The sequence below is a fragment of the Callospermophilus lateralis genome, chromosome 1 (assembly GCF_048772815.1).
Source record: "Callospermophilus lateralis isolate mCalLat2 chromosome 1, mCalLat2.hap1, whole genome shotgun sequence".
NCBI classification, from domain to species: domain Eukaryota; kingdom Metazoa; phylum Chordata; class Mammalia; order Rodentia; family Sciuridae; genus Callospermophilus; species Callospermophilus lateralis.
Genome location: NC_135305.1, coordinates 188685648 through 188699814, shown reverse-complemented (window position 1 = coordinate 188699814; position 14167 = coordinate 188685648).

Below are 14167 nucleotides of genomic sequence, written 5' to 3'. Positions count from 1 at the left end.
GTAAGATGTTATTTCTGGCTATTGTCTGTGAGGGTATCCAATCTGTTGAGTACCCAGATAGGACCAAAAAAAAAAAAAAAAAGTAGAAGGGCAAGTATCACCTGCACGTGCGCGCGCGCGCGCACACACACACACACACACATAAATCAATAATCAATCTCTCATTTGCACATCCATCCATTCTGTGTGTGTGTGTTATTTAGACACAGGATCTTGCCAATTTGCTTAACATCTCACTTTTGCCGAGGCTGGCTTTGAACTCGTGATCCTCCTGCCTCAGCCTCCCAAGCTGCTGGGATTACAGGCGTGCGCCACTGCACCCAGTTCTAGCTCCTAGTTCTTGGACCTGCAGACTCTGTGCCCTACCTGCCAAAGCTTGGACTGGGAGTTACACCACCACCTCTCCTAATTTCCCATCCTTTGGACTCTGGCTAAATTACCCTGCCAGCTTCCCTGGCTCTCCAGCTAGCAGACAGTCTATCTTGAGTAACTGCATGGGCCAGACTCCATAAGGAGTGTCCTCTTATGTGTCTATATATATCCTATTGGTCTGTTTTGCTGGAGAACTCTGGCTTAAGAAGACAGTAAATCACCATGTTCCTGAAGTGGCCCTCCCTGTTCCCAAAAACTTAGCCAAGTGAAGGGAATATCGAGAGTCCAGACCACAGTGTCCAGTTCTGTAGCATCTCGTAGGACCCTGGCTTTCTCTCATGCATGCTGGGAATTCAGGCAAGTTAGTGCTGTCTGTCGGGAGCTCCTTTCTTGCATACATGCCAAGCTTGTTGGGATGCTGGTCATACAATGGGATGAAGCAAGCTTAAGCTAGTGATGTTACTGCTGCTTGTAGCCTTGCTCACAAAACCTTTTCCTGCAGTAAGTGGTGCATTACCAAAGCACAGCGGAGAGGAAGTGCTCTCTGGCCAGCTGCCACTGGGCCAAGTGTCATGGAGGAATGGAGGAAGTATTGTCTGGCAAAGCACCAGAGCACTGTGTGAAACACAAGTGCCCCTGTTCAGCCTGTCCCCACTGGACTTTCTGGCAAGGTACCTGTCCAACCCATCACCGCTGAATCTTCCCTTGAGCATTTCTTAATAAGCCTCATCTCTCACACCCTATCGCCAGGTGTCTTTGGTCTCTCAGCAACCTATGGCACAGCCCTAGCACAACCGGGCTGTGGATGTTATGTACAAGGAGACCGAGACAGCTGGAATTTTCTGGGCCAGAGTACCAGAAAGGAGGGAGCTATGCAGAAAAGGATTCCAGAAATCTGCCAAAGTTCTCCTAGAATCCTTGACCGAATATAATCTATACACACTGAGGTTAAAGCTCCACCTGCCAGAGAGCTTGAAGCTGTATAATTTTCAGGGCTGGAAAATGTTTTGAGGTCTCCCAGCCACAGCAGAAGAGTCTCACGGAATACAAAGACATTCAGAGAGGTCCCAGATGTGTCGCACCTTTGTAATAAAAGATTGCTCTGCACCAGATCTAACAAAGCCAAACACCAAGCCTAGGAAAAAATCACGTTGATCCGCAGGTAAGTTTACTACCTACCAAAACAAACTTTGATGATATTTAGACAAGATTCAAACTCAAAAAAAAAAAAATATATCATTTATAACTTCAATATCTATTTTTGAAGTTATGCCAAAAAAAAAAAAAAGGACAATATGACCCCACGCCCAAGAGAAGTGTCAGTCAACAGCAACAGATTTGGAGCCTGGCACAGTGGCACATGCCTTTAATCCCAGTGGTTTAGGAGGCTAAGGCAGGAGGAGCACGAGTTCAAAGCCCACCCTGAGCAAATAGCAAGGCACTGAAGCAACTCAGTGAGACCCTGTCTCAAATAAAATACAAAAAAGGGCTGGGGATGTGGTTCAGAAGAGGGGTCAAGCATCCTGTCTGGAATCCCAAAACAATAACAACAACAATCCATGTTAGAAATTGTGAAGTGAAACTAACAAACTATATCTAAATCTAAAAACAGATGGATGGTTTTATGTGAATTAAATTCTAAGGTCTCCACAAAAGAACTATTTAAATAAAAAAGTTCAGCATTTGTTCAGGATATAGCACTGATATATCAATACTATTTTTGTAGCTGAACAGTAAATATTGAAAGCAAAATTATTTAAAAATTCCATTTATGGAATGAAATCATATCACTTTTATACAGGGATTTTTCTGATTGGCGTGATTACAATAAATACAAATATTAAATAGGCATCACCACATCCAAAGTAATGAAAATTTCCTAAACTCTTTTTTATGAGTTTTATGCTTCTAGATATTACACAAAGGCCTTTGATCCTTTTTAAAATTTTTATTTTTGTATATGATGTGAAATACATATCCAAATATATATATATTTTTCTTTTGGATATCTAGTCATCCTAAGGCCATTTTTCCTTTTGCTTTTTCTCTTGAAAAATATAAGCCACAAGTGTGTGTGTGTGTGTGTGTGTGTGTGTGTGTGTGAACAGTGTAACAGTCCTAGGTCTTAAATACATACTCAAGTTCAGAAAAGCAATATATTACATATACATGTCGTAAAATTTTTAAAAGGGTACATGGGAGTTTTGGTGGGGGGGGGGGCAGGGCGCATGGTGTTCATTTGTTTTTTTGGCACTGGGGGTTCAGGCACTTTACCACTGAGCTACATCCTCATCCTTATTTTTTATTTTGAGATGGGGTCTCATTAAGTTGCCGAAGCTGGTCTCAAACTTGCCATTCTCTCACCTCAGCCAAGTCACTGGGATGACTGGCTGCACCACCCTCCCTGGCTTTCCCTGGATGGTTTTTTTTTAATGTGAGTCCAAAATTATTTCAGAGGAAAAGGCTCAAGACCTTCGACCCACACAAAACTTCCAAGCCAAGCAGCTGGAACGCACAGGGCTTCTGGAGAGCTCAGCGGGAGGGTGTGCGGTTCCCCTTGGTGGCCCTGCTAAGAAAAGGTGGTACGGGACAGACACCTGCCTCCATCAGAGGCCCTGGGTGACGGGAGGCAACGGCACCAGTAGGATCTCCTGGGAGAATCCGGGGCACTCACCTAAATCTTCTAACACAACACGGCTCCCCTCCTCCCCACCAAGGGGCTGCAAAGTCCACAAAGTAAGCCAGAATTGGAGCATCTCTGTCCCGATCACAGTGCTGACACTTTTTTCCATGTGCCAGACACTACAGTAGGCACTCCCACTTATACTGTTTCACTTCATCAATAAACCAGCCCTGAGAGGCAGTACTTCTCTCTCAGAGACAGAAACAGATTCTGAAATTAAGGAATTGGCTGGGGTAGGTCAAGAAAGTCCAGTGTGAACTGCGATCTGCCATAGCCAGTAAATCAAACTGTGACGGACATTTTGAAGTCCTCTGATACAGGGCAGCCTTGATAGTCAAGCATACTTGGGTCCAAATTCCAGCTCAGTCTCTTACTAGCTAGATCTTCGGAAAGATCTTCAAGACTCAGCTTCACAGGTGGAGTGGGGAGAGTACGGCATACTTCGTAGGGTCATGGGGAAAATTAAGGTTAAAGACGTGATACCAGAATAGAAAAAGGCACATACTTGGAGTTCAATAAATATCTGCACATTCTGTCCTCCTTCCTCTGTTCATTAAGTATCCGAGACTGAGCATATGACCATAGGAGGGTATATACCAAAGCCATAACCAAATCAAACAGAAAAATTTTTCAGTAAATATCCAAATCAGTGGCTCTCAAAGTGAGGTCCCTGGGCCAGATGTATCAGCATCACCCAGAATGTGTCAGAAATGCACATAAGGACCGCATCCCTATCGATTTAGAAACTCAGAGTGGGGCCCAGCAGGCTATATCTTATGGCATCTTTGTGCAATTTTGATGCACACTAAGGTTCCAGAACTGTTTGTAGAATCATTTTTCTATTATATTAACTCAAAATATTGTATAGACTGTGTCCAAGTCATCATAACCAAGCTAACCATTGCTCATCCTTCTATGCTTTATGGGTTAGTTTCAGATTACTTTAATGTATTTTGATTCTACCTCTCTCCAAGAAAAATTAAACCAGGTGAAATGGTATCACATCAAAAGCCTTACTCCAACCCCCGTGGCAATCAGTATGGAGGTTCCTTAAAAAACTAGGCATGGAACCGCTGTAGGACCCAGCTATACCACTCCTCAGTATGGATCCTGAGAATTAAAGTCGGCATACCAGAGTTATACATGCATTATACATGCTTACCCATTTTTTTTTTTAGCAGCACAATGCACAATAGCCAAACTGTGGAACCAACCTAGGTGTCTGTCAACAGATGAATGGATAAAGAAAACGTGGTACATATACACAATGAGTATTACTCAGTCATAAAGAAACATGACTTCATAGCATTTGCCAGTAAATAGATGGAACTGGAGACTATCATACTAAATGAAATAAGCCAGCCAGAAATAAGCCAAAAAGTCAAAGGTTGAATTTTTGTTCTGATATGAAGGAGCTAATCCAAAATAAAGAGGGGTAGGATAAAAATTAGAGGAAATATCAATGGAGTTGACAAAGGGGAATGAAGGGGGGAAAGGAGGGTAAGGAAAAAGGAAAAAAAGTGGAATGACTCTGACCCATTCCTATGTACATATAGGAACATACTACAGTGAATGTCACCATCATGTACATCCACAAGATACTAATTAGAAAAAAGAACTATAAGAAAATAGAAATATCAATGGAGTAGAAGGAAGGAAATAGGGGATAGGAGGAAAAGAAGTGTTAGGGGAAGACTGGGGACCGAATTAGAACAAATGAGTTTTACTGTCATGTAAAAACTAAAAAGGAGCAATTTTTACAAAAAAAAAAAAAAAAGGAAATTATGTCACTTAGAAGAAATGGATGGAACTAGAGACCATTAAGGGAAATGAGCCAAACTCAAAGTCAAGGGTCATATGTTTTCTCTCATACGTGGAAACTAGAGGGAAAAAGAAAAGTAAGAGCTGGGGAGATCTGATGGAAATCAAAGGGGGATCAGTAGAGGAGAGGGACCAAGGGGTGGGACAGAGGAATTGCTGGATACTGGGCAAATCAGATGGATACATGTACAAATATGTAACAGCAAATCCCATCAACATGTACAACTAAAGGCTGAGACAGGAGCATCGCAAGTTCAAAGCCAGCCTCCACAAAAGCAAGGTGGTAAGCAACTCAGTGAGAACCTGTCTCTAAATAAAATACAAAATAGGGCTGGGGTGTGGCTCAATGGTGGAGTGCCCAGAGTTCAAGCCCCAGTAACCACCCCCCCAAAAAAAAAAATACAGAAGAAACCTACCCCTCCCAAAAAAGACTGACCTTTTGATTTGATACAAAAAGATAAATATAGAACTGTTTTTTTAAAAAAGCCATCTTAGCGGCCAAGTGGAGGAAATGAAGCCTGAATCAGGCATACCGCCCTAACCCCAATAGCATTACTAACACTCCAAACATCCAGCCATCCTCACAGTATAAAAGTTTTCATTGAGCTGCTCCTGTCCCAATCCCTGTAACTAAAGCCTAATTCCTAACTCAGCTGTCCCGTTCCGCTCATTGGCAGCGCTGGGTCACACTGAAGCAACCCTGAGCCTGAAATCAGGCACTTGTCATTAGGCGCAAGCGTTTATGTGCTAAAGACGTCAAACTACTGAAAGTTACAGAACCAGAGCTGCTGTGGTCTGGGCAGCTGAAGCCAATGACACAGGAGTCACTGGGGAATCTGAATACTGAGTCCCAATTAGACTGCAGTCGTCTTCATTTCTCTGAATTGCCGATACTCCTCCACATCCCTCTCCCGAGGCTCTCCTCCTCCGTCCTGCCTGGCAGATGATTCCAATTGCCTGTTTTGTTAATCTTCCCTTTTATTTCCAATGCTTTGCTTTCCTTACTTCAGGATGCTTTCAAATAAGGGTTCACAGGCGTCTCATGCTTCTACAGAGACAGGGATTTTTCTTGCTGTCCTTGAAGCGACAGCTTGTCTTTCCCCTCAAGTGTCTTTGTCGCAATGCCTGATAAACTGTTTATTTTTCCTAACAGCTTTCCTTTTTAGCCTGAAAAAAACAAACATTAACCAAAAAACGTCCTGGTTTCATGGAATTGTCACTTTCCAAGCCATCCCTGATGCTGGAGCGCCACCTGCTGAGGAAGCGAGGATTGACAGCTTACGCTGCCTTTGGTGGCCAAGGTTAATAATTGAATTTGGGGCCATATTTTATCAATAGATTCCTTAAAAAGGACTGCTGAAGCTTTTTGTGTGTGTGTGCGGGGTGGGGGGGGGAACCAAAGATTGAGGTCCTTAAATATACCAAGGTCAAAGATGAGGTGCTTAACCACTGCACCTCATCCCCTGACCTTGGTATATTTTATTTAGAGACAGGATCTCTCCAAGTTACATAGGGCCTCACAAAGTTGCTGAGGCTGGCTTCGAAATCACAAACCTCCTGCCTCAGCCTCCCAAGCCTCTGGAATTACAGGTGTGTGCCACCACACCTGGCTGTAGTATTCTTGATATTGTTCTTCTCCAAAAACTCGTGTAGAAGTCATTGTACATTATCCCCAAGAACTATGCTTCGTGGCATAATAAAACTATTTTCTTACCACCATCTACCATGCCCTGCAGGGAATAGGTACTCAATATTTATAGGTAGAAATCAACCAATATTCTGTGAGAGCATTTATCAAACTGCATTTTAATCATTTACTTCTTTTTGTCCCTCAGTAACAGCCCCTGAAAAAGTGGGAGGAACAAATAGAAAAACTGTCCCCACTGGACCCCAAAAAAAAGAAAAAGAAAAACTTTCACCATTGGACCCCAGCACTGGCTAAGTCTGTGTAATAGATGTTCAGAATGTGTTTGAAAAATACTGATGATGATTCTAAATACATAATAGCCACCATTTTTCATACCTATCAGGTGCCAAGAACTATCCTTGGCATATATGGAAGAAAAGATGGCACCATTTATTGAAGAGGCTAGGTAAACTGGAAATCCATATGTAGTAGAATGAAATTTAACCCCTATCTCTCACCCTGCACAAAACTCAACTCCATGTGGTAAAAAAACTAAGAATTAGACCAGAAAACTATACGTACTAGAAGAAAATGTAGACCCAACACTCCAACATATCAGCTCAGGAACTGACTTCCTCAATAAGACTCCTAAAGCATAAGAAGTAAAATCAAGAATCAATAAATGGGATGGTATCAAACTAAAAAGCTTCTTACAGCAAAAGGAAACAATTAGAAGCATGAAGATAGAGCCTACAGATTGGGAGAAAATGTTTGCCACTTGCACATCAGATAGGGCATTAATTTCCAGAATATAAAAAGAATTCAAAAGACACCTCCCAAGAAAACAACCCAATGAATAAATGGGCAAAGGAATGGAACAGATAGTTCTTAGAAGAAATACAAATGGTCAATAGATGAAAAAATGTTCAGTATCTCTAACAATTAGATAAATGCAAACTAAAACTACAAAGATTTCATCTCACTCCAGTCAGAATGGCAATTATCAAGAATACAAGTAACAATAAATGTTGGTAAGAATGTGGGGGAATAGGTTCACTCATTCATTGCTGATGGGACTATGAGTTGGTGCAACCACTATGGAAAACAGAATGGAGATTCCTCAGAAAACTGGGAACAGAACCACCATTTGACCCAGTTATCCTACTCCTCGGTCTATACCCAAAAGACATAAGATCATCATACTACAGGGACGCACCACATCAATGTTTATAGCAGCTCAATCCACAATAGCTGAACTATGGAACCAACCTAAACACCCTTCAACAGATGGATGGTACATACACACAAGCATTATTACCGTCATAAAGAAGAATGACTTCATGATATTTGCCAGTAAATAGATGGCTCTGGAGATTATGTTAAGTAAAATAAGCTGGTCCCAAAAAGCCAAAGGTCAAATGTTTTCACTGATATGTGGAAGCTAACACACAATAAAGTGGGAGAGGGGGAAAAATAGATATTCAGTAGATTAGACAAAGGAGAATGAAGGGAAGGGAGATAGGGAAAGGAAAGATGGGGAAATTATTTTAGATTCATTCTACTATATATATGAATACACCATAGTGAATCGTACCATCATGTACATCCACAAGAATGGAGTTCTAATTAGAAAAACATATCTCATGCTTATATATCAAAATAAACTCTACTGTCATATATAACTAAAAAGAACCAATGAAAAACTTTAGAAACAGAATTGTTCCTGGTATCCAACATCTTCTCGGCTCCTGTAAGCCTGCCCATTTTACAGATGCAGAAGCAAATTCAAGGAGGTGAAGTTCTTTACTCAAGATCTTGAGTTCAAATCTGACTCAGAAACCCACACCCTTTCCACTCAACCAGCTCCCTCTGACAAATCTGAAGCTATGACTAAGATTATTAAATATTCCTTTTAAGGCATCTGATAAGCAACCTCACACCCCATCACTGCCACCACACACATTCACCTTCTGTCCCAATACAGTTAGCCACACATCGGGGCATGGTGTCACACATCTATAATCCCAGTGGCTCAGGAGGCTGAGGCAGGAGGATCGGGGGTCCAAAGCCAGCCTTGGCAATGTAGTGAAGCCCTAAACAATTCAGCGAGGCTCCACCTCTATAAAAAAGTGGGGGCTAGGGATGTGGCTCAGTGGTTAAGTGCCCCCGAGTTCAATCTCTGGTACTTAAAAAAAAAAAAAAAAATCCCCACACCTTCCCTCATATATGACGCAAGCTACACATGTCCCAAAACGTGAGATACGGCTTTTATTTGAACCAAAGATATGCAACCCATGAGCCTGTTTCAAAAAGCCCAGATGATTCAAAAAAAAAAAAAAAAAAAAAAAAAGGTCTTTTCTTCATTGAAGCCAACTGGCCATCATTTTTATAGCTTTTGCCTATAATTTTCCAATCTTCTTCTAAGACAATAGAAAATTTAATTACATGAGTACTTCAAATATTTGCAATGTATTATCATATCTCCCTAAACTTTCAAAATAGTGATCATCCCCCAGTGACTATAAATCAGTATGGTAGAAAGCTTCCGTGTCTGACTTAACATAGCAGGTGGCAGCCCCAGCCTCTAAAAGTGTTAGGGAACCCACCCTGACTTGCCACCCCTCCCTCCCGCCATGAGCCACCATCTTCTATATTTTACAAATTTTATTTCCTGGTAGTTACATTTTCAGGTGGCTAACTCGATCTTCTTATTCTATAGCCGAGACAGTGGCAAAATGATAGATTAGAAAGGTAAAGGCCACATTAATTTTTTTTGCCACAACCGTTTTTGGGAAAAGCTCCTCACCAATGGCTAACTTCCCATCCCAAAACTCAAAACACTCATTTTCAGGGCTTCTCTGCGACTCTGACACATTCTTAGCACCTGGTTTCTCAGAAAATTCCATTTTCAACAGCCGCCTGGGACATTCTTTTGTTGGCATAGCAACTCGTAGATGAGGTGAGAAATCATGTGCACACATGTACAAAATTTTTAAGTCCAGCAGGGTGTAGTGGTGCATACCTAAAATCCCAGTGACTCGGGAGGTTGAGGCAGGAGGATCGCAAGTTCAAAGCCAGCCTCAGCAACTTAGTGAGGCCCTGTCTCAAAAAATAAAGGGCTAGGAATGTGGCTCCATGGTTAAGCACCCTTAGTTCAATCCCCAGTCCCGTCCCACCCCTCAAAAATTATAAGTCCAGGTGTGGCAAAGAAATGGTCACAAATTCTTTTCTTCCTTATACCTACACCCTGGCAAGGTGACATTAATTCCGTCTTTTTTGTCACTTCTAAGATCTGAATGGCCTTGAGATGGTCTTTGACAGAAGTGATATGCATGTCTTAAAAGGCTTTCTGCCTTCTACTTGAAGCCCTCACTGCCATCTGAATGGGCACCAACTAGCATGTACAAGAATGAGTGACTTTCAGAGAGAAAAGCCCAGCCACATAAGCTGCATCCATCAGTAGACCCAGCCAAACCACCAGCTAGCTGGAGGTACATAAGCAAGACTATCCAATACCAACCCATTCCAGCCTAGCCAGATCTTGCCAGTTGAACCACAAGCCAAATAGCTATGATGTTATATGAACCTGCCACTTCACCTATAGTGTATCTGAGCTACAAATTAACCAACTTGAATCTAATCAATTCTTTGGATATGATTTCAGATTATTAGAAATGTAATGGATAAAAGAAAAAGTTAACTTTTCAAAATACATATGTACACTCTACACACAATCTATGTTGTAGGGACAGACAAAGCAAGGCACTGAAGATAGCAGGAAACAGTTTTATTTGGCTGCAGCCAAGTTCAGAGGGCACAGCTTTTGCTGTCATCAATCAACCCCCTGAACCCCAAGTTCAGGTAGTTTCAGAGTTTTATACCCAGCATGTAAGGGGAGGGGCTCAGAAGTTCCCAGGCTGCAGAAGTTCACATAAAAGCAGCTTTTTCTTTTACTGTTCTGGGCAAGTTAACCCTTCAAGGACAACACCTAAGATGGGGGGAGCTTCTTCTCCCCTTTCTTTTCTCCCCCTGCCAGCTGTTACCATGGAGCCCAATTGGTAACTTACGTTATCCTAGGAATGCAGACATCTGTGTGAAGCCCCAGCTCAAGGCCAGAGGCTTTGTTTACTCATTTTTACAAACTACTATACTGGATACATTTGTGAGAAACTAGTAAAGGAGTATCCAGCACCTGGAGTGCTGATTTCTTCCGGCCAATGGCCAAGTAAAACAGGGCGATGTGAAAATTGGAAATTTATCTACATTGAGCTCTTTTGCAGAGACTCTTTTGCTGACAATCCTAAAAATCAGCCATGGTGAAGATTTCTGGAAAAGCCCAGTTAAGACTTTTCTGTAGAGAAAGGGGGTGCCACTCATTCACACTCTTAATTTAGTATGCCAAGTTAGAGAATGTTCTGAGGACTTTATCAGGCATTTTCCTAGCACTTCTTACCTGAGACTAAAACCAAATGAGTATCAAGGGCAGGCATAGTGGTGCACACCTGTAATCCCAGCAACTTGGGAGGCTAAGGCAGGAGGATTGCAAGTTCGAAGCCTGATTTAGCAATTTGGTGAGGACCTGTCCCAAAATAAAAAGTAAAAAAGGCTGGGGATGTAGCTCAGTGGTAAAGCAACTCTGGATTCAATCCACAGTACAAAATAAATAAATAAATAAATAAAAGGATCAAACTAATGTCCCCAGCATTGTTTATGGCATTATAGGGTTCTAATGATGGAAAATGTAACATTATATTTGTCGAGTCCTCCTAAAGAGTGTCAGAATCCAATTCCTTTAAAAACTGTGGTAAAGATTTGTCTATGCAGCTTCTAAATTGATTTCTTCTCAGATAAACTTTTTAAGGAGTTGTTTGACTTTTTGGTACTGGGAATTGAATTCAGGGGTGCTTTATCACTGAGCTACATTCCCCGGCCTTTTTTGAGACAGGACCTCGCCAAGTTGCTTCTGGATCCCTAAAATTGTTGAGGCTGGCCTCAAATTTGTGATCCTCTTACCTCAGCCTCCCAAAGTCACTGGGACTATGGGTGTACACCACATGCCTGGCTCAAGGAACATTTTAACAGTCGCTTTCTGTAACCAGCCATATAGTCTCTATGATTCACTTCGAGTCAAGGAAAACCATTAGAACAACCATTTATCATCTCAAAATTTTTATTCTCATTGAAACAAGAAAGGATTTATTATCCACTTCTGTAAGACTCAAGTAATAAATTAGCCTTAGGGGGTTGAACTAGAAGCAGAAAAAATATGGCAGACATTTGGGTTCATCCGGTGTCTGGAAGGCTTTGGGATTTTGAAATTCTCTTTAATATATTTTAGGTTTTTTAAAAAAAATGCATAATATTTTCTGAAGGCTTTTCTTTATTTCTAAATCAAAATGTTTGAACAAAGAAAGTGGAATCCATGTATTCAGTGTATTTCCACTCATTCGTTACCGTGCAACACTGACTCTTTTACCAGAGTCTTCATGACCCACATGATTTTGAGGCTAAAATTTACAGAACTTGCTTCTCCTAGTTCCTCAAATAGTTCCCAAGTTGCAAACCAGACTCTTGACCCCTCACCCAGAATATCAGCTTCTTAAATTTTTTTAGTCCCATTTCAATATTCATATGATGGAAAGCCCAGTGAGGCAAAGCCTTCCCCTCTCCCTTTGGCCCTGGATTTTAACGGCTCTGGTTAAACAGAATGAACTGGAGTCCTTATGAAGGAGCACTCAGCCCAGCCTTTCAACTGTCTCAGCCCAAGTAGAACAGCCTAACACTGGAGAGTTCCATGGTGAGCAAGTGAGAGGCAGGGCAGCCCCTCCACAAAGCCCTTCTCAAAATATTATCTTTGGAGCTGGGCTGTGGCTCAAGTGGTAGAGCACTCACCTAGCACACATGAGGTACCGAGTTTGATCCTCAGCACCACTTAAAAATATATTGTGTCCACCTAAAACTAAAATATATATTTAAAAAAAAAAAACTTCAATTATTGCAGCTGAAAAAAATCCTACAAAAGCAAGCCCTGGGCTCCCATCGCCTCCTCTGGAAAATGACAAGCTATCCTCACCCAATACATCTATGTGGGCATCTCCTCCACACACTCATCATTCATTGGCCAGTTTGTTGAGCCTCTGTGCTCTGGCAGATGAGCCAATGACACTAACAAGGAACAGTTTTGAAGATTTAAGTGCCTTAGAGAACTGGTTTTGGAAAAATGTTTAAGTTTGATTTTTTTTTTTTTATTTGAAAAAGTTTTCTGCACTGGATAAAAATAAATTTAAAAGAATGAGTGTGGATGGATTAATTTGCCACCAGTTGTAGAAAGTGTCACATGTCAGATGTGTGTGTATGAAGTTATTTCAATAACTTGGGGTGTTCTAGGTATGGACACAGTTACCCCCACTTTTTCCTTTGTCCTGAGAAATTCGATTTAAATATGAGTTAAAATAGATTTGAGGTTATCCTTATTAAAAATGCTACTCTTACTGCTATTTTATTGATTGGGGAAGAAAGGTAAGATTACCACTAGGGTCCTGGAAATTGTGTAAGTGTTCCAGTTAGTATTATTGCCTAGCTAAGTACATCAAAACAACAATCATTACATTTTAACTCACAGATTCTGGGAGTCAGGGTTTCAGACAGATTTAGACATTTCACTTGGGGTCACTCCATGCATTGCAGTCAGGTGTTGCATTAGGGCTGCAGAAATGAAGGTTCAAGGGTGTTAGACATCCAAGATGGTGCCCTCGCCCAGTGGCAGTGAATGCTAGCTACTGGTCTGGAGCTCAACTGGGCCAGAGAGCCTACACACGACTTCTTCAGTCGATCAGTCTCAGGGTTATTTGGACTTCAGACACAGCAGATCAGAGCTCTAGGTGTAAATGTCCCAGTAACCAAAGTAGAAGCTGTATGGCTTTTTATGATCTAACCATGGAAGTTACATAGATCACTTTTCTTATATTCTATTGGTCAAAGCGGTCACAAACCTGCCTAGATTCAAGAAACAAAACCAAAAGATCCCTACCATTTAAGGGGAGGTATTTCAAGATTTCGCAGATAAAATTTTCAAATAGTCTTAATAACCATGGATATACCCTCAGACACTATTGCTACCCTGGCCCACATCTGAGTCCGTTCCTATGGTTGCTGACAGCTTTGACCTTGGGTGCCCAAGTGTAGGGCTTCCCCACCCCCACCCCAGTTATCCCCACTTTTTCCTTTGTCCTGACAGAGATTCAGAGTCCCTTGATCATTCCATGACTAGGTCAACATGTTTTTTTCCCCTGCAGGTTTGAGCCCAAGATATGGCCTTGAATATTCCTAAACATAGACAAACTTGTTTAAAATATTGGTGGAAACACTAAAAGATCAAACACATTGCTAACCATGCAGAAACTAGCCCCTACTGCCCTGAGCCAAATCCCTTAAACTCTCCTACAAACTCCATATCATAACCCCATCATTATGGGCATACCTAGGCAGAACATCATTTGTCTTGCTGTCCATACCTAGAACACATTATATATAAGCTCTCCCCTGATAAATTCTTTAGACTGATCATTCTAGAATTTGGCACTTTTTTTTTTTTTTTTTTAAATCCCAACTGGCCCCAACTCAGGATGGCTCAGAGAAGTCCCTTGCAGTAATTCCCCTGTTGC